Source organism: Pan paniscus, chromosome 7, assembly GCF_029289425.2.
Source record: "Pan paniscus chromosome 7, NHGRI_mPanPan1-v2.0_pri, whole genome shotgun sequence".
Lineage (NCBI taxonomy): Eukaryota > Metazoa > Chordata > Mammalia > Primates > Hominidae > Pan > Pan paniscus.
The window spans coordinates 133,034,343-133,057,392 of record NC_073256.2 but is presented as its reverse complement, the minus strand read 5'-3'; the positions used below and the strand labels follow the sequence as shown (position 1 = coordinate 133,057,392).

Genomic DNA, 23,050 nt, shown 5'->3' with positions numbered 1-23,050 from the left:
GACCCCTTTGCCTGTTGTACTTGGGAATTTTAGATAAACCCCACTGGGGTCACACTCATCAGTTCCGGCTTTGCGTGACTCAAGGCATTCTCTAGCTTCTGATGCGCTACTGTGCTGTTTTCCTTCAGGAGTGGAAGGTCCTGTAAGTTCATTTGGCATTTGGAAGCACAACTAGATTTCTTCCTTTTTGAAAATCCTCTGACTGGGTTTCAGAAGAGTAAGCAGAGATCATGGGCAGCGTGATGTCGTTGATTTTAGGATGCTAAAGAAAATTATGCTGAGACCAAGCATGCTTCCTCTGGCTTATTCTGCCCTGCTTTATCATCATTTTTTTCTTTTTTTCAACTTCCTACCCCTCTTCCCCCTACACTGTTTGGGGTCTAATATTTTAGTTTCTGGAGGAGTAAGGATTTGCCTTCTCAGTGGAAAAATGTGTAAGCTGCAGGATTTTTACCTACCTTTCTTTATAACTTTTCCATTCTGGGGACAGTGTCTAAGAAGAGGAAAAAGCTTACATACTTTATTTTATTTTATTTTATTGTTTGCTATTGAGTAGGAGTTTGCTATTCCATTTCTATGTGGAAATGCGTTACATGGAATTAAATAAAGTTGTATAATTTTGAAACAATTATAAGCACCAACTGTGACATAGTTCTGGCTTTTAAAAAAAGTCAATTTTAGTTATGCAGTACTTCCACCAAACTCTCTATTCCAAGTTTATAAATATGAATTTGACCATTCGACCATGGATGATGCTTGAAAGTCATGTTTTCTGGATTTAGGGCAGAAGAATACTTGAAAGATTCTCACCATCAGTATGTTTTAGATTCCCAAGAAGTACAATGCCAAGTGTCATGTTATCAACTCTTTGAGGTCTACAGTAAGGAGTTTACTTGTTTCTGGTAGCTTATAAATTCAATAACATCAGTCACAGGCTTCTTAACGTATTTATGAGTTGAGCTAGTGTAGTTCAATAAATGATTGTATTTCCATCAAGTCGAGGGAGTAACGCAAACTAGAATAGTAGCCATCTATTAAGGATAGTTCTGAGGTTTGGAATTTGTAACTGATTTTTAGGAGCTACGACATGAATATCATATCAGGTAGAAATACTCAGAGTGATCACCTTTTATGAAAGTTAGTTCTATCTTTCATGTCTAGGAAAATATAACAGTGAATGTTTGCTTTTTGTATGTTTTGTCTCCAAGCAGAGGAAACTGACAGTTTTATGTTTTAAGTGCCGAAAGTTGTTTTTGGCTAGGCAGTTCCAGAGTTAATCACTGGGATGTTAACTTGAATTTTTGTCTTTAAAATGTTTTAGATTTTTAAAACGAAATATGCTTCCATTATTTCCAAACTGACACCTTGTGTTCTGGATTAGTTTTTAGAGAAATGTTTTCCAAATTCTCTTGGATTACTTGAAGTCCATTGATTTTGAAATACTTAGTTTAGTTTTTTTCTTTTAAAGCTTATCAGAAAGTAGAGGAAGTACTTTATCTTTTCGGGGTTTTCTTATTCCAGAAACCTTGTTATTGCCTGTAAAATGCAAATGAATTTTGCACTTATTTTGTTTTATTTTCTCTTGTGTTTTCAGAAATGTTTTGATGCATCAGAAATTGAGAGATCAGTGATTTCAGTTCTCCTGTCACACCTTTTCATGATAAGATATTTTGGTCATTTCTAAGGATAGTTAGAGGGAAATCCTTTCATAAATCATTTTCACTTCAAAAAAACAGTGATGTTGGAAAATCATATAGTATTCTTTGTGATTAGTTGAAAATTATGAATGGTGTAAAATAATATGACATTTAATTGTTTCTCATTTAGACATGATGCATTTTATATCTCAAAATTTGATGGGAGGAAAAAGAAAAAAAAGAACTCACAACTTTTACCAGGTTTGAAACTAGCTTAAGATAGTTCTGTGGAATTCTCCAAAAGTGATAAGAAAATTTAAAATACTGCCCAGACACAGGGTTAAAATTAAATCTGTATGTAGAGTGGAGATTTTAATCTGACATATTTTAATGTAAAGACATTTTAGAATAAAGAAAGCTTTCTCTGGTTTTGTCGGCTGTTTTTGTTTTTCGACTGCTTTGCATGAGATGATCGGCATTCTTAAATTATAATTATATGTAAAAACAAATAAGCTGCTACTGTAAAAAGTAACAGCTCTGCACATATATCTTGAATACTACTAGAAAACATTTTCATTAGAGGAATAAATGCATTAGGCCCTAAGTTAATTTAAGATACCAAATTGCAAACTTAGTATCTCTAATACATTACCCATGCTAGTCCCTGCAAAGTGGAATTGATTCTGAGAGAGCTCATTATTTCCGTTGCTAGTAGAGTGTATTTAACAATATTTTGGTGTCTCCACCGGTAGAAATGTGGACATTTCAACCAGCTATCCCCTTGTTTGGTTCCTGTGATGTCAGGCAAACATTTTGCCAAAATGTTTGGTCCGATGTAATCACTTCGGTGTTGTGTAATTGAGATAATGTGCTGATTTTGAATCTTGTTAACGTGTTATTTTGAAAGTGTAATTTTAAAAATTTGCCCATTTGGAATACAATAGAAGAGGCAGGATGATGTTTTTAGATTTAATTCAAAGCCTCTATGTACAGATAAATTATGAAAAGTTCAGTAGCTCTTTTCAACTTTTCCTAATATGGGAGAAGGTGGGGGTTTATTTTCATAAACACCATTGTAAAAATAATTGATGAAATGTTTTTTGACAAAAGATCATGTACATATATATTAACTGACTTTCTGAGCTAACAGAATGTACATTTTATTTCATTAGGTTACATTAATAAAACCATGTACAAAAACATACAAATGGAAGAATAGATGAAATCATCTCCCTGGAATCAGATGTAGGGTAAATGGTGTAGTCTCTGAGATGACTCTCTTAGTTCTGTGATTTCACTATAAGAGCTGGCCCCCATCTATTCTGCTTTGGACACATTGTGCCAAAGTGTACAATGTTCAGCTTCCCACAGAGGAGAAAATACGGATTTAGGCTTAAGATTCTTCTAACATTCTGTTAGGGAGAAATAGACCCTGGCCAAGGAAACACTTCTTTTCTCAATGATGGAACTTTCTTCAGCTGGTCAGTCTAAAATCTGCCATTCAGGTTTGGTTTTACTTCTTTGTTTTTCTTTACTTCAGGTATATCAAAGTGAACATTGGGTCATGTTTTATTCTGAGTGACAGAACGAACTTGAGCTACTATCCATTCTAGCATGATCTTATTTTACAAACAAGAAAACTGAAGATAAAAGTGACTTCCCCCTACTTGGTTAAAGGACTGAACTAGAACTTGGGTCCGTTCACCATCCTCATTCATATGTGAAACACTAGGTGATTTTGATGTTTGCTGAGGAAATCTGCCCACTGTTTAAGATTCATTAGTCTTTATTTTTCCTTTTGCACATGGATATGAGAATAGAATTAAAATGTCATTTATTAGGATGCAGTGAGAAATTGATGATCATAATGAATCAGTTGATATATTCACATTATTTCTTTATCAGTACTTTAGATATGGGCATCAAATGTTTAGAAGCTATCACAGAAAGTTAAAGAATTACTGTGAAAAATCTAGGCTTAATGCTTTTTTGAGACACCTTAGCAATAGTAATGTTGGATTCATTTCGATAAAATCTAATTGGTACTGAAAAACTGCTTATGAAAATGGTCACTAATAAGAAGCTAGTTTGTATTACTTTTCCCTTTAGCTTAAAGCAGCTTTAACATTTATCTATATAGAGAGTAGTATTTTTAAAAATAGTCTATTTGAATTAGGGATATTTTTATCTTCCATGAAATGGATGTTTCTTTATTCATAACAGTCATAGTTCCCTTGGCAGGTTGAAAAACTGTAGACGGCATCTGTGAGATTAGGCTTGAAATGTGCAATTAGTTATTAAAATCTGGCTGGAAAAACCATAAGTGGTGTTTTACATAAACTCCTCAGCATTTATAAAAAACTAATGAAAGAAAAATAAAAGAACCTCATTTATTTTAAATACTTTCCTTATGAATCCTGTCTTTTGAATGATAAATTTCAACTTCAAATGTAGTGAAAATAATTTAAAATATACATTTAATGCCTCTATTTTTCTTTTAAAATTTCTCAACTTTCCATTTTTAGCCATGACTTCACAGTACAATATGGATGCAATTTATGTTTATTGATTATAGTTAAGCTAATTTTAATCATACTTTGTTGGAGTGGAAATACAGGAATAATTCTCTCTCTTCTTAGACTTCTGAGGTATTTTACTTAAATCCCTTGTTTCTTATCTTTCAAACCTAATAGTTATATTGTATAGTCCAAAGGGTGAATGCCCACATAAGTGAAATTCACACATTATAACCCCAGTGCTATTGTCATTTTCACCTCTGGATTTTAAAGAATTGTGGTAAATACCATGCAGAAAGATGCTGAACCTAAGACAGCCCCCAAGCTCTTTCAGAGCATAGTTCCAGAAGTGTCTTTGAAATGCTGGAGGAGGTGGAGGAGGAGGTGTGTCAGGCCCTGGAAACCGCTGGGCTGGTCCAGGGTCTGTATTTGAACCCCGTTCAGTTCATCTTGAGTCACAGGGTGAAGAAGACATTGTACTTTCATTTGCGTGGATTTTCCGCTCTGTCTCTTAGCCAGAAGGCAGCCTTGTCTTTTGTTTGTTTGTTTGTTTTCTTTTTTGGTTGTTTTGTTTCTTTAATGTTTCTTTCAGGTGAAAAGCCTTTTATAAATATCTTGTAAATAGTTATTCCTTTAAATGAAACAGTTTGCTGGTGGAAAATAATCTTACTCATTCCATCAGATATAATCAATTAAATCAGAAAACTATAGAATGATCTTTAACATTAAAAAGCAATTTTAAGATGGGTTAAGGAACTATTTTGACTACTATGCTGATCATCCCATGTAAAATCTCTTTCTTGGTGTGGTGAGCATACTATATGAAGAAAGGCTGAAAACTTCCATTATTATTACATAATCATCTGTTTTTTTCCTCCTTGTCCTGTGGCTATTATCTCTATATAGCAAAATTTATTTTTCACCCAGACTGTGAATTATAACTTACCATTCATTGTATACCTTATAGAACCAGAGGAAACCCTATCAGTGCTTATGAGCCTTAGTTTTTCTTAATGATTTTGTTAATGTTATTTATTTTTTACATAATTCTCCCCCTGTATGTAAAATTTCTCGTTTTCTTCTTTGACTTTGAGAGATTGGAACCTTTCCATGTACTCTTGGCATTGCAGATCAAAATAAGGCAAAATAGCTCTTATTCTGGGCTTTGTTTATCAGAAAACACTGTTTTTTGTTGGTTTTTATAACAGGTGATATCCAGATAAGGTTTAAATAAGATGAGTTGCTGTATTTTAATGTTTATTTCCACCTCTTAAGGGATTTGCCCTCCTGATAAATCAGTATACACTTAACTGTATTTTAATTCCCCTGAATCACAACTATGTTAATGTAGTCACCTATTTTGGAAAACTCCTTTTCAGACATTCTTTAAACTATTTTATACTTGACCTCATGAGGCATATTTGTGAACACAGACTATCGTGGATATTTTATAGAAGCTAGTTAAATAGCATTATCTTCTGGCTATTTGGATTATAATCCAGTTGTAGATTGATTATGGACCATTCTTGGAATCTAGGAAAAGTCCAAATGCAATTCTGTAGCTTATACATGGCTAATGAAGCTGAGAGATAGATTAGGTTTTAAGCAAGGGATGGATTTTAGGTAACAACAAATATCGAATATGGCTCCTTTGAAAGTTTAGAACAAGACAAGGTAAAACAAAACAAATGGCTACCTTTTATTTATTTCCAGATGGATTTCAACTTGCAGGTGACATGGCATAAAGTCAAAACGTTGCTTTTTGAGATTTATTAATTAGAATATTTTTAAGTCAGATACGGAGTTTGTTCTGTTTCAGATAAAAGAGAAACCTACTCAGACATAAAAATAACCTCAGAGTGGAGAAAATATTGAATCCCCGAATCTGGGTTTCATTTCATGTGAATCTCCATTTCTCAACTAAGCGATATCTGCCAAGGCTCCTCTGTTTGTTGACATTGCTGTATTGAAGTCGCCAGTAGCCTCATGGAAGCCAAGCCCCAATGGTCTTTCCATCTGACTGTATCTCTCACATGAATTGGATGCTGCCAGCCATTCTCTTGGGTATCTCTTCTGGCTTGGCTTCTAGGCACTGCATCTCTGCCACACTTGTTCTAGTCTATCATTGAATGTTCTCTTAATCTATGCACTTTTCTTGGAGGGTTTTATGCTTTTAGGTTTTTATCCAAATGAAATAACTTCTGAGCCTTCACCTCTAGACCTAACTTGGTTCTGAGTTCCCATATCAGTGGCCTTCAGCCTCCGTAAGTACTTGCTTTTAAACTTGTTTATCATCCTTAATTTGGCATTCAGGACCCTTCAGTTTGCCCCCAATTTACCAGTTCCAAATGTACTACATCATATGTCTATCCTTACTATAGTGCTTTCTAGTCCTAGAACATTCTCACACCGACTTTTGTTCATATTCTTCCCTCCTTATGAAATGCCTTCTACGCAACCTTAACTACAGGGATTCTTCTATCTGTTCCTCGGCATGTTCACTTCTGTATTCTTCTTCCTGAAACTCTCTACCTCCACTCATTTAGGTTAAAACATCCCCGCCTTGTGCTCCCGTTTATGTGTGGCTTTAGCATAGCTCATACCAGAAGCTACCGGGCATCACGAACCTGAGGAGAGTGAGAGCATACGTAATTCATTTTTGTTCCCTTTACAAATGACTTGGATGCAGTAGTTCTCAAAAGTGTTGCATTAAATAGGAACATAGGGGAAGAACACTTTGGCTGGCAACATAGACTTTCAGGTACTGAGAAAATTGTGAAATTGGTTTGTCAGGTTTCAGAGGAAAATAAAGATTATCTGGTATTGCATAAGTTCTAGATGTTTCTTGATGTTTGCCCTAATGTATCGTTCCTAAGGTAGGATACCACTGGTTGCAACGGAGTATGTTGTATTTTGCAGTGTGCTTGCAAATCCTGCCTTTTATCGATTAATGTCATTTAGCGAAGTGGGACAGTGTCAGTGAAACTAAGGCAAAGGGGAAGCCTGAATTCATTTGAAAAGTATAAAAAAAGGAGAACACAGGCAGCCTTGTACTTTACGGATATTATATGTGAGACACTATGAACTAATCAGAGATGCAAGATGATACATGGTGTGTCCTTAATTGAGGATAACAGTGTTAGGCTCTAAGGTCATGAGTCAGAAATGTGCCTTTTTAACGTCCATGTTTTGAATGTTCTCAGGCCCAAAGGTTGTGTTGTGATGTTTGAGGACAATGGCTTATGTCTTGGCTTCAGGATGAAAGTTACTTGTAAGTGGGTCCAATGCTTGCATGCTGAGGGGGCAAGGGTGATTTAGAGTCAGGAGATCTAACATGAATATTGATGAGTAGGGTTAGGAGCTGAGCACAACCATAGGTAATGTTGCTTTGAGATGCCCAGGTTTATGGCAGCAAGAGGATATTGGATTCCTCTTTGCTCAAATATTTTTAATATTCACGTTTCCCTCAGTGATAGCCAATCAAGTGATAACTGAATAATAGCTGCTGAGACGTTTTTCATGTTGGAACAACAATGCCTCTGAGATTTCTTTGAATGTTTGATTTTTACTAATCACTTTTAATTTCATCTTAAAAGCCTAGGAACAATTTTGAAGTTTAAGAACTTTTTTTTTTAACTTAAAAAAATTATTTTATCTGACAATTGGGAAGTCCCTTTGATTTAACATTTAACTCTGTTAAGCACCTAAATATTACTTTAAACAGCTCTGGAAAATTAAGCCCTGCTATTATTGTACATTCCCAATCTCTATGGACATGGGACCATGAAGGAGAAATCAAGGAGATCTATTTAATGAATTTCTTTGCTTCTAGGACAGTTCATTACTTGTAGGACTTGCACTTATCTATGCCTTCTTTAAAAACAAAACATTCCAAAGCTTCCTAGAAACCTTAGCTAATTGCATTATACCAACATGCTTTTCTGATGTCACCTTATGTCTGTAAGCAACTTTACAAATCCTTTGAAAGAGATAGTTGGATTTTTAAAAGTAATATCTGCTTGGATTTTGCAAATTAAGCCACAGTAGAAACAGTGTCACTGTAGAGTACATGCTAGTTAATAAGTAGGGGTTTTTAAAATCCTCTGTACTTTTCCACAACTGAAAGGGTGCATACTTTTGGTTGAAAGTGAGTAGGCGAAATTTAGACCTGCTGTTCTGGTAGCCCTAGTGGCCATTTCATAATCCCTGATATGATTGTCCAGCTCTCCTGTTTGCTAAATGCAGAAATAGAGGAAGGAAATGGATGTTTTGGCTCCATTAAAATGTTCCTTATCAGACTGTATGTAGGAGTGGATGCTGTTGAAGATGCCTCTATTGCCAGCTGTACAGCATGTGTGCTGGGCTAGTTTCCTGGCTGCTAAAGCTGCGTGGTGCCCTTTAATGATGGGAAGGAGGACATTAAATGTGTTGGGCTTAGTGTTTTCACTTGTGAACATCAGGGAGCAGAGGGCATGCAAACTTTGCCCAAAGGCTGGACACGGTTTGCATAGAAATGAGCTGCGTGTAGTAATAACTGACTTGGTAGATGCGCAGCTGAGCACTGATTACTAAGTAAAAGTGAGCGCAACCTCAGGCCATAGGTGAGCTAGGTTGACCAGGGAAAGGCTGCGTTCCAAGAGGTTCGTCTTCCATTGGGGCCGCCTTAAAATGCTGATCCTAATTCACACTGGTTGAGCAGTGTGCTGTATGTTGTCTTCACTTGAGATAGAAACTGCTGTCATCTTTATTTTATAGAATGGAGAGAACTGGGTCTCAGGAAAGTATAATAAATTGCCTAGGCTACAACAGGTAGCAAGTAGCAGAGTCAGGATTTCAGTCCAGGCAGCCTGGCCCTAAGAGCTGAGGCTCCCTCTACTTTGTTTCTTATCTGGTGGGTGAACAAGATTTGAGTTGCTGTATCTTCCAAGGTAGTATTATAATAGTATTTCAAAGACTAGATGACTTTTTAATGTTAACAGTGTTCCAATTTGCTTTCTCCTTAGGCCCTAATTCATTGTCAGAGATAAGGCCATCACCTTTATATATGAGACATTTAAACAAATGTTTTTAGTAGTAATTCAGGAAACATACAACCGGTATTCTTTCTGTAGCGATATCTGCAGTCTCTTGTTAAAAAAAGAACTCTATTAGTTTAAGTAACTGTCTCTTCTTGGCCCCATTACAGTAAAAAGTCTGTGATCAGCACCCTCTTGGAAGGGGAAGTTGTTGAACGACAGGGATGTGGTACTGTCCTGATAATCCTATGGCTTTGTATTTCTTAGTGTATTTATACTCCTGGGTAACTACCCCTGCTCCACATGGAGTATTGACAGCTTTGAATCTGAGGTAGCTTATGTGTGTTACAAAGACAAAAAAGAAAAAAAAAAGAAAGCGTGGTTTGGGTTAGACTTAAAAAAGTACTTTCATCAGTTATTATCCAGCGTGTCTGTTAGATTTTTAAGTAATTTATATTTTATGGAAGAGCTTTAAAGACTCAGTGTGCTTTAGTGGATAGTGTAGCGAGAGAAATAAAAAAATAATAATAATAAGCGACATTTTCTTTAAAAAAATTTTTCCTTTTGTTTTTAAGAAGAAAAAAGAATCAGAACTGCAGATCAGGAACAGAAATAGCATTCCATTTTCTTTTCACGGATTCTGGAGCAGCTACGGTGAGAGTGAGTTGGCTGAGCCTGGGAAGGAGGCTGCTGTCTGTGGCCCTGCCTAGGCGGCAGCGGCGACACCACAGGAGCTGCGTGTGTGTCGCTGGCGTTCGCTCTCGCAGGAGCCCCGGGCCTGCGGCCGCCACCACGCGTGCTCGGCGCCCGGGCTGTGGGCGTGTTATCGCAGGAAGTCCTGCGGAAGCAGTTGTGTGCGCCCGTTCCCTCCGGTTACCTCGCTCATCCTCGGCTGCTGCGCGGTGCCTGCAGCCTCCCTCTCCTCCTCCCTCTCCCAGCGCTGCCTGCCCTGCCAGCTGCGTGGAGGCCGCCTCCTGCCCGCTTCTCCCCACTCCCTCTGCCCTGTCGCGTCGCATCCCCTGGCCAGCCTGCCCTTCTCCCCACTTCCCAACTTGGCTTCCTCTCTCCATAAACTCTCTTCCCTCTTGTCTTCTCTTTTGCTTCCTCTTTGCTGCCACCCCTCCTTGATTTGACGCTCTGATTTCCTCTTGCCAGATCCCAAATTGGGTTCATCAGCAGCTACTCATCCTTAAATCTTATTCACCTGTGATCATTGGGCAAACTGTAAGAGGCATGAGATTAATGCAAAAAAGGGAGTTCCTTACTATGGGAGGAAATCTCTGGCTATCAAAAAGTCATTTTTTTTGTCACGTATTAAAATTAAGCACTAATGTAAATACAAAAAAATTTAAAATGATGGCATAGGTTATTAATGAGTCCAGGAATAAGGCAAAGAAGGACAATCTGAAAAAATAATCTCAAATGAATATAATAAAATTGCCCATTTTTTATGGAGATAACTAAAATTGTGATAAAGTGCTAGATTTTATTAATGAAAATATTATTAGTCTTTAAGTTAGTCATGTACTTTGTCATATAGCGTTTTCAAGGAGCTGCTTAAAGTGTTTCTGATATTTTGAAGTATATTTACTTACACAGACATTCTTGAGTAGATGGAAGTGTGTGTCTCATGCATTCTCAATCAGAAACTATAAATAAAGTCATTTAATCAAAATTTACCTTATGTAATAGTTTCAAAAGCACATGAAGCCTTTTGGAGTGACTAAGGCTATATATGTATATAAGGCTACTGTATTTTTAGCATTCTGGGAACTGAGGCCTTTATGTTTTTCTTAAATTATGAACTTTAAGACAGTAGCTATACGTGGATCCCTATCAAGTTTGTGCCTTCTTTACATCATCAAGCTTATTTTTAAATTAATTCTTGTTAAGGACATGCTTTTTACACCCTCTGTATTAATTTCCTTTTCTAGAAGTCCATATTAGTAAGGCCATATCATGAAAATTAGTATTTTTAGTAGAGCTGTTCTGAAATTTTTCCACAAGAGATATTTTGCAATGACTGAGCTATATTGATTCATATAATTTGTATCCAGCTGCTTCATTTTGCCTTGAGATTTCCAGTGTACCTAATATTAGGTAAAGAAAATAGTTGATATATGACTGGATGTGAGGTGGCCATTTTAACTTGTAGGTGACAGGATTTATCTCTTGATTTCTTCGTTAATTTTAAAATAAATAAACAACAACATAAGGAAGTTTAGATCCTTCTTTTTAATTTGTAACACTTCAACTTCTAGTATTGCTTTCTGTAGGGGAGAATTTTTCAGTTGATAACATGAGTTGATTTCATAAGTTATAGTATTTAAAACTAGAGATGTTTTATCACAAAAAAGTTGTCCCTTTAATATATGATTTAGCACGGCAACTCTTTTTAAAGTAATATGTTTAAGAGAAAACCATGACCTTATGATAAAAATAATACTAAACCAATTATTAATAACTACAGTTTGCCGTCAAACGTCTTAGCTAAATAATTACCTTATTAGAACAAAGGTATTGAAAGCACAGCACCAGAAACACTGGCTTTAATATTCAAGTAATAAAAACTTTAGGTCCACCATATATTTTTCTCATGGCTGGAGGAGCCAGTCCTAGAGTATGGGGGGCATACTTATTACTTCAGTTGTCATAAATGTGGATCACAGTATTTTCTAAACTTTTTGTTTTATTTTGCATTTTTCTATAATTTGAGCACTTTGACCTCTTTTCAAGTTTTTTTGTTCTCCAGATATGTACAATACAAGTTAAAAGAAAGTTCAGTCATCACAGTGCCTTTTGGGACATGTGATTGTCTGGAATAGACTTCTGTCCAGCTATGGTTAGAAGTCCCATAGGTTGTAGCTATGTTTTCCTTTTTGTGATGTGGCTCTGTTGGAATAAAACCAGTCTTAAAGTAATTCTATAATTTCTCTAGAATGCAGTCTTCTCACCCATAGGCTGTGTGTGAGTAGTAGTACCTGGGCACAGGTTTTGGGGGGAAGAATCAGTTTAGATAAAACATGTAAAACAGGTTTGGTGAATGTCAAACGATTGAATATTTATTTCTATAAATAATGATAATGATTGTTCTGTTTCTAATCTTTGTAATTTCTGTGTGTCATTAACTATGGGAGTGCTTAGACTATTCAAAATAGTATTTCTAAGGCCTTATTTTATTTTTAATTTTAACAATTATATTTAGGATATTTACGGACAGGAACAAACTGAGCATTCTAGCCGTCAGCTATTGTAGAAAGAGTGGCATTATATTATCCCCAAAGGCTAGCTCAGTGTCATCCTTTGGTAGAATACATGCCTTAAATTCAAAAGCTCTGTTATGTTTGAATTTCAGTTCTATAAGCTTTGGTATTCAATAGTGCCGAGTTCAAGGTCTAAATTGGAAAAACTTGCAAGAAGTATTTTTGCATTGTTTTTTCACATTGTACATCTTTGCCTTGTTCTTTGGGCCTTTAATGACATGTGCCATCATTTTTTAAAAATATTTGTATTAGTACCTAATTTTAATACATGATTTAAAAAATATGACTTTTTGATAGCCAGGGATTTCCTCTTGTAGTAACTTTTTTGCATTAATTTCATGAAATTTTTTCCTCTTCCTCAAAATGAGCACACAATTCCTCTTCAAAGTTAATGACTGTCTTATTTTTCAGTAGGTTGTTTTAATTTTGAATACCTCAGAACCTTTCTTGAGGGGTAGTATTTTAGAGATAATGTTTTGTGGTTCTCACTGGATATTTTAGAAGTTTTATTTTGATTATGTGGGATATATCCTACATGATCATAAGCACTTCGTTAATAAAAATGGTTTGTTATTACTGAGATCACCCAGTTTTTCGGCAGGAGAATAATAAATAGAAGTTGTGTGATTCCATAGCCACTGTAGGGTGTACTCTATAGCAGAGTGATTCTGAGTTATAACCACATATCCTAAATTTCAAGCTAATAGTGTGTATGTGTGTGTGTGTGTCTATATATACGTAATTACCTCGTTTTATTGCACTTTCCATTTATTACACTCCACAGATGTTACCTTTTTTATAAATAAAGATTTGTGGCAACCCTGTGTCAAGCAAATCTATCAGCACCATTTTTTTCAAAAATATGTGTTTACCTTATGTCTCTTTGTCACATTTGGAAAATTCCTGCTATATTTCAGACCTTTTCATTGTTATTATATTATATCTGAGTTGGTGGTCTGTGATCTTTGATGTCACTATTGTAATTGTTTTGGGGAGCCATGAACGGTACCCACGTAAGATGGCAAACTTAATTGATAAATGTGTTTGTTTTGAGTGCTCCACTGTCTGGCTGCTCCCTTGTCTCTCTGGTGCTCGTTGGTCCTCCCTATTCCCTGAGACGTAATGATTTTGAAATTCAACCTATTAATAACCCTACAATGACCTCTAAGTGTTAAAGTGAAAAGAAGGGTTTCATGTCTCTCGCTTTAAATCGAAAGCTAGAAATGATTACGCTTAGTGAGGAAGGCATGCTGAAAAAGAGAGAAGCCAAAAACTAGGCCTCTTGTGCCACATGGCCAGGTTGTGAATGCAAAGGAAAAGTGCTTGAAGGAAATTAAAAGTGCCACTCTGTTGAACACACACATGATAAGAAAGCAAAAACAGCCTTATTGCTGATATGGAGAAAGTTTTAGTGGTTGGGTAGAAGATCAGGCCAGCCACGACATTCCCTTAGGGCACAGCCTAATCCAGAGCAAGGCCCTCTGTTTGATTCGGTGAAAGCTGAGAGAGATAAAGAAGTTGCAGAAGAAACTTTTGAAGCTAGCAGAGGTTGGTTCATGGGTTTTAAAGAGATATGTCATATCCATAACATAAAAGTACAAGGTGAAGCAGCAAGTGATGGTGAAGAAGCTGCAGCACATTATCCAGAAGATCTAGTTAAGATCAGTGATGAAAGTGGCTACACTAAACAACAGATTTTCAGTGGAGACAAAACAGCTTTCCGTTGGAAGAAGATGCCATCTAGGGGTTTCATAGCTAGAGGGGAACAGGCAATGCCTGGATTGAAAACTTCAAAGGACAGGCTGACTAGTTAGGGGCTAATGCAGCTGGTGACTTGAAGTAGAATCCATTGCTCATTTAGCATTCCAAAGATTCTGGGACCCTTAATAATTATGCTAAATCTACTCTGTGGAGCTGTGCTCTATAAAAGGAACAGCAAAGCCTGAAGGATAGCACATATGTTTACAGTATGGTTTACTGAATATTTGAAGTGCACTGTTGAGACCTACTACTTGGAAAAAGATTCCTTTAAAAGTATTACTGCTCACTGACAATGCATGCAGTCACCCCAGAAGCTCTGATGGAGATGTACAAAGAGATGAATGTTATGTTCATGCCTGCTAACACAACATCCTTTCAGCAGTCCTTGGATCAAGGAGAAATTTCAAAATTCCAGTCATTATTTAAGACATACATTTCATAAAGCTATACCTGCCATAGTGATTCCTCTGGTGGATCTGGACAAAGTGAGTTGAAAACCTTCTGGAAAGGATACATCATTTGAGATACCATTAAGAACATTCATGATTCATGGAAGGATGTCAAAACATCAACATTAGCAGAAGTTTGGAAGAAGTTGATTCCAGCTCTCATGGATGACTTGGAAGGCTTCAAGACTTTAGTGGAGGAAGTAAGTGCAGATGTGGTAGAAATAGCAAGAGAACTAGAATTAGAAGTGGAGCCTGAAGATATGACTGGATTGCTGCAATCTCCTAATAAAACTGGAATGGATGAGGTGTTGCTTTTTCTTAAAGATAAGCAAAGAAAGTGGTTTCTTGAGATAGAAGCTATTCCTGGTGGAAATGCTGTGAACATTGTCAAAATGACCAAAGATTTAGAATATTCCATCAACTTAGTTGATAAAGCAGCATTAATGTTGGAGATGATTGACTCCAATTTTGAAAGAAGTTCTAGCGTGGGTAAAATGCTATCAAGTGGCATTGCATGGTACAAACAAATCATTCATGAAAGAAGAGTCAGTTGATGTGGGAAGCTTCATTGTTGCCTTATTTTAAGAAATTGCCATAGACACCCCCAGCTTCAGCAAAGACCGCCACTGAGCAGCTATCAACAATGAGGCAAGACCAGCAAAAAGATTACCAATTGCTCAAGACTCAGGTGACTGTTAGTATTTTTTAGTAATAAAGAATGTTTTTAACTAAGTGTATTTTTTAAACATACTACTATTGTCCACTTAATAGACCATTGTATAATGTAAATGTAGCTTTTATATGCACTGGGAAACCAAAATATTCTTGTGACTTGCTTTATTGCAATATTCACTTTATTTTAGTAGTCTGGAACTGAATCTGTAGTATCTCCAAGGTGTGCCTGTATATATATATATATATTTTTTATATATATATAATATTATATATATATTTATATATGTAACATTAAACATATATATTTATATATATATATTTTTTTTTCACGAAGTAAGCATGCTTTTATTATCAGATAAAAACATTAACCAAATATGTCTTTTTGGGGAATAATAAAAATGATTAAAATCACTAATGTTTTTGCTGGGGTTAGGTTATCAAAGCATTTTTTTAAACACTGAAACAGTCATTCATATTTTCTAGGAGAAATTACCATGCACCTTTGGAGTTACTTTTTGATAGAAAAGGTGTCCCTAATTGAGAGTACCAATTTTAAATTTTTGTTGGCAGGTGCTGCTATTGAATTGTATTTGGATTATAAAATTCACAAGTTTCATAATTGGAGGCTTATGGAGTGTATTGATGAGATGATTAGAATTACTCTTTTGGTTATGTAAGTTTTTAAATAATGGAAGAAGTTCTAGAAATCATACAAAAATTTCCAAAAAAAGACTTTCAGAGGCTGTGAATGATACTGATTTTCTGTCATCTTTGTCATTTAAACACAGTTCTGTATTATTTTTTTGCTCAGCAATAAAGGAGTCAGTAGGTCCATCTGTATGTTTCTGTTTGTATTCATATCGTATATATGACTATTATGTATGTAGTGTCTTGAATGTGTATGTGTGTATATATATATATACACATATATGTTTTCTTTTCTTTTTTTTTTCTTTTTTTGAGATAGGGTCTTGCTGTGTTGCCCAGGCTGGTGTCCTGTGGTGCGATCATAGCTCTCTGTAGCCTTGAACTCTTGGGCGCAAGGGCTCTTCCAGCCTCAGCCTCCTAAATAGCTGGGACTACAGGCACAAGCCATCATGCCTTTGCTAATTTTCTAATTTTTTGTAAAGACGGAGTCTTGCTGTATTTTCCAGGCTGGTCCTGAACTCCTGGCCTCAAGGAATTCTTCCCATCTCAGTCTCCCAAAGTGCTGGGATTACACATATATTTTAGACTTTGGAAATTAGGAAAACTGAAAATGGAGTTTTGTGTTGTTTTGTTTTCGAGACGGAGACTCATTCTGTTGCTCAGGCTGGAGTGCAATGGTGCAATCTTGGCTCATTGCAACCTCCGCCTCCCAGATTCAAGTGATTCTCCTGCCTTAGCCTCCCGAGTAGCTGAGACTACAGGCATGCGCCACCATGCTCAGCTAATTTTTTGTAGTTTAGTAGAGATGGGGTTTCACCATGTTGGCCAGGGTGATCTCGAACTCCTGACCTCAGGTGATCCACCTGCCCTGGCCTCCCAAATGAAAATGGAGTTTTCATTTCCATATATCACAGTTGTTTTTCAATATAGGTCTTCAGTGACTGGAAGCCATTGCTATAGGCTGGTAATTTGATAACCCATTTTTGAAATGTATTTATTGAGCTCATTGTAATTCAGTATGCCTCTGGTGAAAGGCGTGGGATGGTATAGGTTGAAAGAATAATCTGTGGTTGTTCCCTACAGAGACGCTGCTGCCCCTTTTTGGGCAGTCATCTTTAACCTGGCACCCACTAGTGTATTTGCTAAAATGGAATATTCCAAAATTTAAATGATGTCACATTTGAAAGCAATGCCAAGAAACAATGCGGCAGTTTCTAAATTTTGTGAAGCTAAAATCCCTGGTTACAAGAAAGAGTACATGTCACAGATGAGTAGTTAGTAATGACTTCAGTTTAGCAGGAAAAGAGCAATTCCCATATGCTGATTCTAGTCTCATAACAAAGAATGTTATAGAAAGATTGCACAGTATTTAACAAGCTGTGAGTTAATGTGACAGTGTCGGTGTATCTAGTTCCAGAAGGATAATCACTTTACCATATTTCTTCAAAAATATTTTAAGTTATATTCCAAAACAGAAAACCAGATACATATGAATCCAGACTGTTCACTGCAACACCTCCCCACCCCCAAGTTAGGTAGTAAAATCAGGTTTAAGCAATTGAATTGCTTCCGACCTGCTGGCTGCCAAATACCTGAATAAATGTAGAAGTTCCATTGTCAGACTCTGAACCTCAGAGGCTTACCTGTTATATAAGGGAGAGTGGGTATAAATGAGAGTGTTACATCTTGAACTGTAATTATCCAAAACTTAGTTTTCAACACATGAGTTTACCTCTAACCAAGAGCCTCTCCTAATTTGAACATAGACTACGTCCTTCAACACTTACGGATACGTTAGGAGTTGAGAAAATTAGGTAAAGTTGTATTGCTTTCAGTCCTTTGGAACACATACTGGATACAGGCATTGGTACTGTAGGTGTGTTAGTTACCAGCAATTCATTTCCAGGGTTTTTCCCAAAGACCTGCTGTTTTATGCGTGTTCATATTAGTACTATGATTTGCTTATTCCTGTGAACACGAACAACACTGACAGATAACAGTTTTGAACAGTAGACCTGTGTCTTTTAAAAGCTTAAAACTCCATGCTCATTATTTTGTCGTTGCAAAGACTTCTAAAGGCAGGCATGGGGAGGCATTGTGGAATAGGGAGAGGATATTATGTCCTTCAGTGATTTAAGGAAATGCATGTTTTCCATCATGAAAGAAAAGATAATCATTATCAAATTCAGAGGAGATTGTTTTATCATTCCCATAATGAACCTGTGTCTCTTTTACTAATTAACATATAGATGGATATTAGGAGAAACCAGGTTCAGGTAGAAAGAGGTACATAAAATTAATAATCCATCATGAGGAATTTCTGCAAAGTGCCTTTTATAGAGAATTTTTTTTCTTGGAAATTTTTGAAATTATCAAGTATAAAGTTGATGCTTAAATTATGTTTTAATCTTTCTTAAGACTTTCTCTGGATGCAGATTATGGAATTAAGGTGTTTTGATACTGTGAAAGTATGTGTTGCTAATACTGTAACATACTGTACATTTACTATACTGTCAATAATATATGTAACTACTACTGAGTATTGACTACTTTAAGAAGTTAAGGTCTCTCAGTTTGTCACAAGAGACATTAGTCTTATATCAAGGGTTTACCTCATGAAGTGACATAGGCAGGTGACTGACATTCCACTACCAGTATTAGACTTTTTATTTATTTATTTAATTTTTGAGATAGGGTCTCACTCTGTTCCCCAAGCTGGAGTGCAGTGGCACGATCTCAGCTCACTGCGACCTCTGCCTCCCAAGCTCAAACAATCCTCCTGCCTCAGCCTCTGGAGTACCTGGAACTACAGGCATGTGCCACCACGCCTGGTTAATTTTTTTTTTTTTTTTGTAGAGATTGGGTTTCACCATGTCACCCAGGCTGGTTTCCAACTCCTGGACTCAAGTGGTCCACCGACTTGGCCTTCCAAAGTGCTGGGATTACAGGCGTGAACCACCACGCCCGGCCATTATTTGATTTATACTGTATTTTTAGTGTACAAGCTGTTTAAGAGAAACATTGATCTTAAAGCATAAGAGTCAATGATTTTGAAAAATGAAAACAAGGGAAATCTGGTCAAATTTGCTTTTATCCTTCCACCCAAAATTGTTTGGCTGCCTGCATTTTGTAATCATATAGTGATTGACTGTTGGACATTGTGGCTCACACCTGTAATCCCAGCACTCTGGAAGGCCAAGGTGGCAGGATGGCTTGAGCCTTGGAGTTCGAGACCAGCCTGTGCAACACAGGGAGACCTCATCTCTACAAAAATATATAAAATTCAATTAACCCAGAATGATAGTACATGCCTGTTGTCCCAGATACTTGGGAGGCTGAAGCAGGAGAATTGCTTGAGTCTGGAAGGTCAAGGCTGCAATGAGCCATGATCATGCCACTGCACTCTAGCTGGGACAACAGAGCAAGACCCTGTTTCAGAAATAAATAAATAAATAAAATCATATAGTGATTGAATTGATCTGTGCAGAAATTACCTCTTTCTCCCAATGGATGCTGACATCTTCATTCAGTATATATAGAGTGGCCACTTTGTGTGCTACCTGTTAGCAGTTTATAGTCTAATGGGGGAAGGATAGGAGGAATATAAGAAATTATAGCACATTGCATTTACAATCTATTTCAGTATACATTATCTTATTCATTTAATTTGTACTCTCTTTTCTGTTTATTCCCTTTAAAAAAAAACTTTGTAAAATAGGCCAATTATACATATTATTGTGGGAATTAAGAAAGTAAAGATGTGAGTAAGCTCAAAGAAGAGGGTAAAAACCCGGCCAAAACCACTGTTGGTTTTGGTTAATGTGCTTGCATAATCCTTTGAATCTGTGTCTTTCCTGAGTGTATGTGTAAAACTCTGTGTGTAAGTGTGTATATTTCTGTCTGTATCCTGTCCAACTTTGGCAAAGGGGTAGTTTTGCCCAGATTTGCTTTTGGAGCTAAAAGGAGATCTCTGCCCACACCTTTTCTGTGAGGTCTGTTACCTCACACTTGAGAACAATGTCAATTTTTTGGGCCTTAAAGGCAGTGTTGGCTTCTGCCTAAAGGTACCTTAACACAAATTCACAAATCAACCTATTTTATTCATTGCACTCATGTCTTCGGGCTCTCCACTGCAGAGTCTTAAAGGAATTGTTTTGGAATGGACACAAAGATTACTAACCTCTGTGGAAAAGTACCCTGACTTTACAGCGTTCCTACTTCAAAAACAAACTCTGTCTGGATGGCGAGTCATTGGGAGACTTGAGTGATTACCGGGGAGTTTTGGTGTAAAATGGAATTTTAGATTAACCTTTAGCACCTAAATCTGAGGTCTGTCAAGTCTCCGTTTTTATAGATCGGACTTGAATTAAAGAGGTGTGTTGTGTTGAAGCCTTCCTGGCCCTTATTTTAACTACTGATTTACATGGGGTGTACTAGTGGGGATCATCACTGAGTTTTGACCAAGTTCTGGGAAAGCTCCCTGTGGGACTGGGAAAATCTGGCTCATTTTGGAAAACCTAAATTTATGTTTTTAAATAATTTGGAAAACCTGATAAAATGCTACAGGTATAAGAACTTAAGAATTATAATGGATCAGGATAAACGGGGCTAGAATAAAACACTAAGTACAGTCAGGCAGTCAATGGAAACAAACAGATGGGTGTCAAGAGCTAAGTTAGTGAGTTGATCAGCTCTATTTTTGTCTTTTCAATAAGTTTCATGAAGCTTGTTCAGCAAACATGAGTAACTTCAATAAGTTCATGCAGCAAATATTTATTAAGCAGCACCTACTCATTTATGGGATACTGTACTAAGGTGTGATAATATCAATATGAATGACAACAAAAGAAAACTGTCCAGGCAAGAATACAAATAATGTAACAGATAAATAAAATATTGATAGTCATAACTCCAATATAGCTATATAAAGATGATCATAGCACATAAATTCTGGAAAAATCCAGTATCATTAATGTCTCCATTAATGTATACCAGTCACCCCATCTTTTTATCTGAACCTGTGCGATATTTCTGAGGAAATTCCACTTCCTTTTATGATCAGAGTTGAAGATTTGTTTTGAAACCCATCACTTTTCTTCATTTTCTACCTTTCCCTTCTTCCGTCTACATGTCACACCACATCTAGTTTAGTTTTCTTAATCTCTTCTTTTTAGAAACTTCAAGTGGCTTCCTGCTTTCTCCAAGTGGTCCAGCCTCATCAACTGGGATTCAAGATTGTCTTATTAACCTTGGCAACCACGTCTTCCATGTGAGCCATTTGGTTTAAACCTAGCTTCTTCTCTGTTTCTTGGCATATGTTAATATTGTTAGCAACCGTTTGTTTCTCTTACTCCTGTTTGCTGGAATCCCCTTTTCTGTCCCCTGTAGCTGTGCAATTCTTACTTCTCTCTCAGGATAATCTTCACTCTCATCTCTGTTAACTGTTTCCTCTGCCATTGACCACGTTGGTTATTTTATTATGAACGAAAGAAATAATAGAAATATTAATAAAAGATAGCAAACATTTAGTACTTAACTGATTACTTTTTTGTGTGTGTTTTTTTTTTGCTTTTTTTGTTTTGTTTTGTTTTTTAGATAGAGTCTCACTCTGTTGCCCAGGCTGGAGTGTGGTGGTGCTGTCTCGGCTCACTGTAACCCCCACCTCCCAGGTTCAAGCGATTCTCCTGCCTCAGGCTCCCAAGTAGCTGAGATTACAGGCACCCGCCACCACACCCAGCTAATTTTTGTATTTTTCGTAGAGAGGGTTTCACCATGTTGGCCAGGCTGGTCTTGAACTCCTGGCCTCAGGCTATCCTCCTGCCTCGGGCTCCCAAAGTGTTGGGGTTAAAGGCGTGAGACACCATGCCCAGCCAAGTACTTAACTGATTACTTTCAAGGGAATTTACTGTTTACACTGCTCATTTTGGTGCTAAATCATGTCTCGTCCTGTACTATTACTGAAATGTTTAATGTGAGCCTTGTTTCTTTAACAAAGGTAGATTATTGCTTCTTAGAGAGCAATAATTTTCTCTTCGAATTTAAATATATTGTATGCCCAATAAATACATAATATATGAATAAATGAATTGATTGGATATTTTAGAAGTCTGAAATGCCCTTGCCCATAAGAAGAATGTATGTATGACATTTGGGGTTGCATTGGTACTTTATTTTCCAGCCTGATGGACAAGAGTGATTTTAAAACCATCAATGCCTCTGCATCTGTGGCACAGTAAACAGGAACCCTATTGGAAATTAAATGTGTCATCTTGTGCTTCATAGCCAGACTATTAAGCTTTTAGGAAGAGATCAATTTAAAATAAATTATATGTATGTACATATACATTAATATGTAATATATAGAATATAATGATTATATTTACAGGGTTATATTTAATTCCTGATGATTAAAAAAAGGACGATTGGCATTATCTTATCAGAAAATGAAAAAATGCATCAAAATCAGACAATATTTTAAAGAAAAAATTTATGTCATTTCAGTAATGCTTTTTTACTTGACATAATTATGTAGGAAAACTATCCATAATCCAGTAGTAAACATTATGTATGAAAACTTGATGTGAACTTTTGTCAATACATATGATACATTATTATCTAATATTTTCAGGAAAACAAATTTTCTACAATATTTATGTGTTAATCTTTTATTTCCTGGAATTGAAAAATTTAACCAAACACCACAGAAATTGCTAATACCACTGAACTTGTCTCAGTTCCCTTAAGAAGCCACATTCTCTCTTCATCTGGGCCTTTCCCAGGTCTTCTGCCATTTCTTCTGTTGGAATCACTCAATCCTCTCTTTTCACCTGGCCAGTTTTTGCTATCCTTGTTTGTGTTCTTCCTTTTTACCCCCAGAACCCCTTGTTGTTATACCAAACTGGGATCAGTCACTGCTCTTCCTTGTTTATTTATTTCTTTTCTCTAGGTAGACTATAAGCTCACTCAGGGTAAGTTTCTTCTCTGCCTTGTTCACAGTTGTATCCTCAGCACCTTACTCAACACTTTACTCAATGCCTGACACATAGTTGGCCCTCAGAAACTATGTTGAATGAATAAATGTTATGT

The 23,050-nt window shown here is 36.5% G+C and overlaps 1 protein-coding gene across 8 annotated transcripts in view; it reads left to right on the top strand.

Annotated features, from left to right (window-relative positions):
* The window catches only part of TRPS1 (transcriptional repressor GATA binding 1), a 266,411-nt gene that overhangs the window by 11,744 nt on the left and 231,617 nt on the right, over window positions 1-23,050 (top strand). For 2 of the 8 annotated variants that reach the window (XM_063606879.1, XM_034966511.3), the window contains exon 2: window positions 21,139-21,233. The exons of the other annotated variants lie outside the window; for them this stretch is intronic. The gene's annotated coding sequence lies outside the window, so the exon portion shown is untranslated. The remainder of the gene's footprint in view (window positions 1-21,138; window positions 21,234-23,050) is intronic. 8 annotated transcript variants of the gene reach the window in all.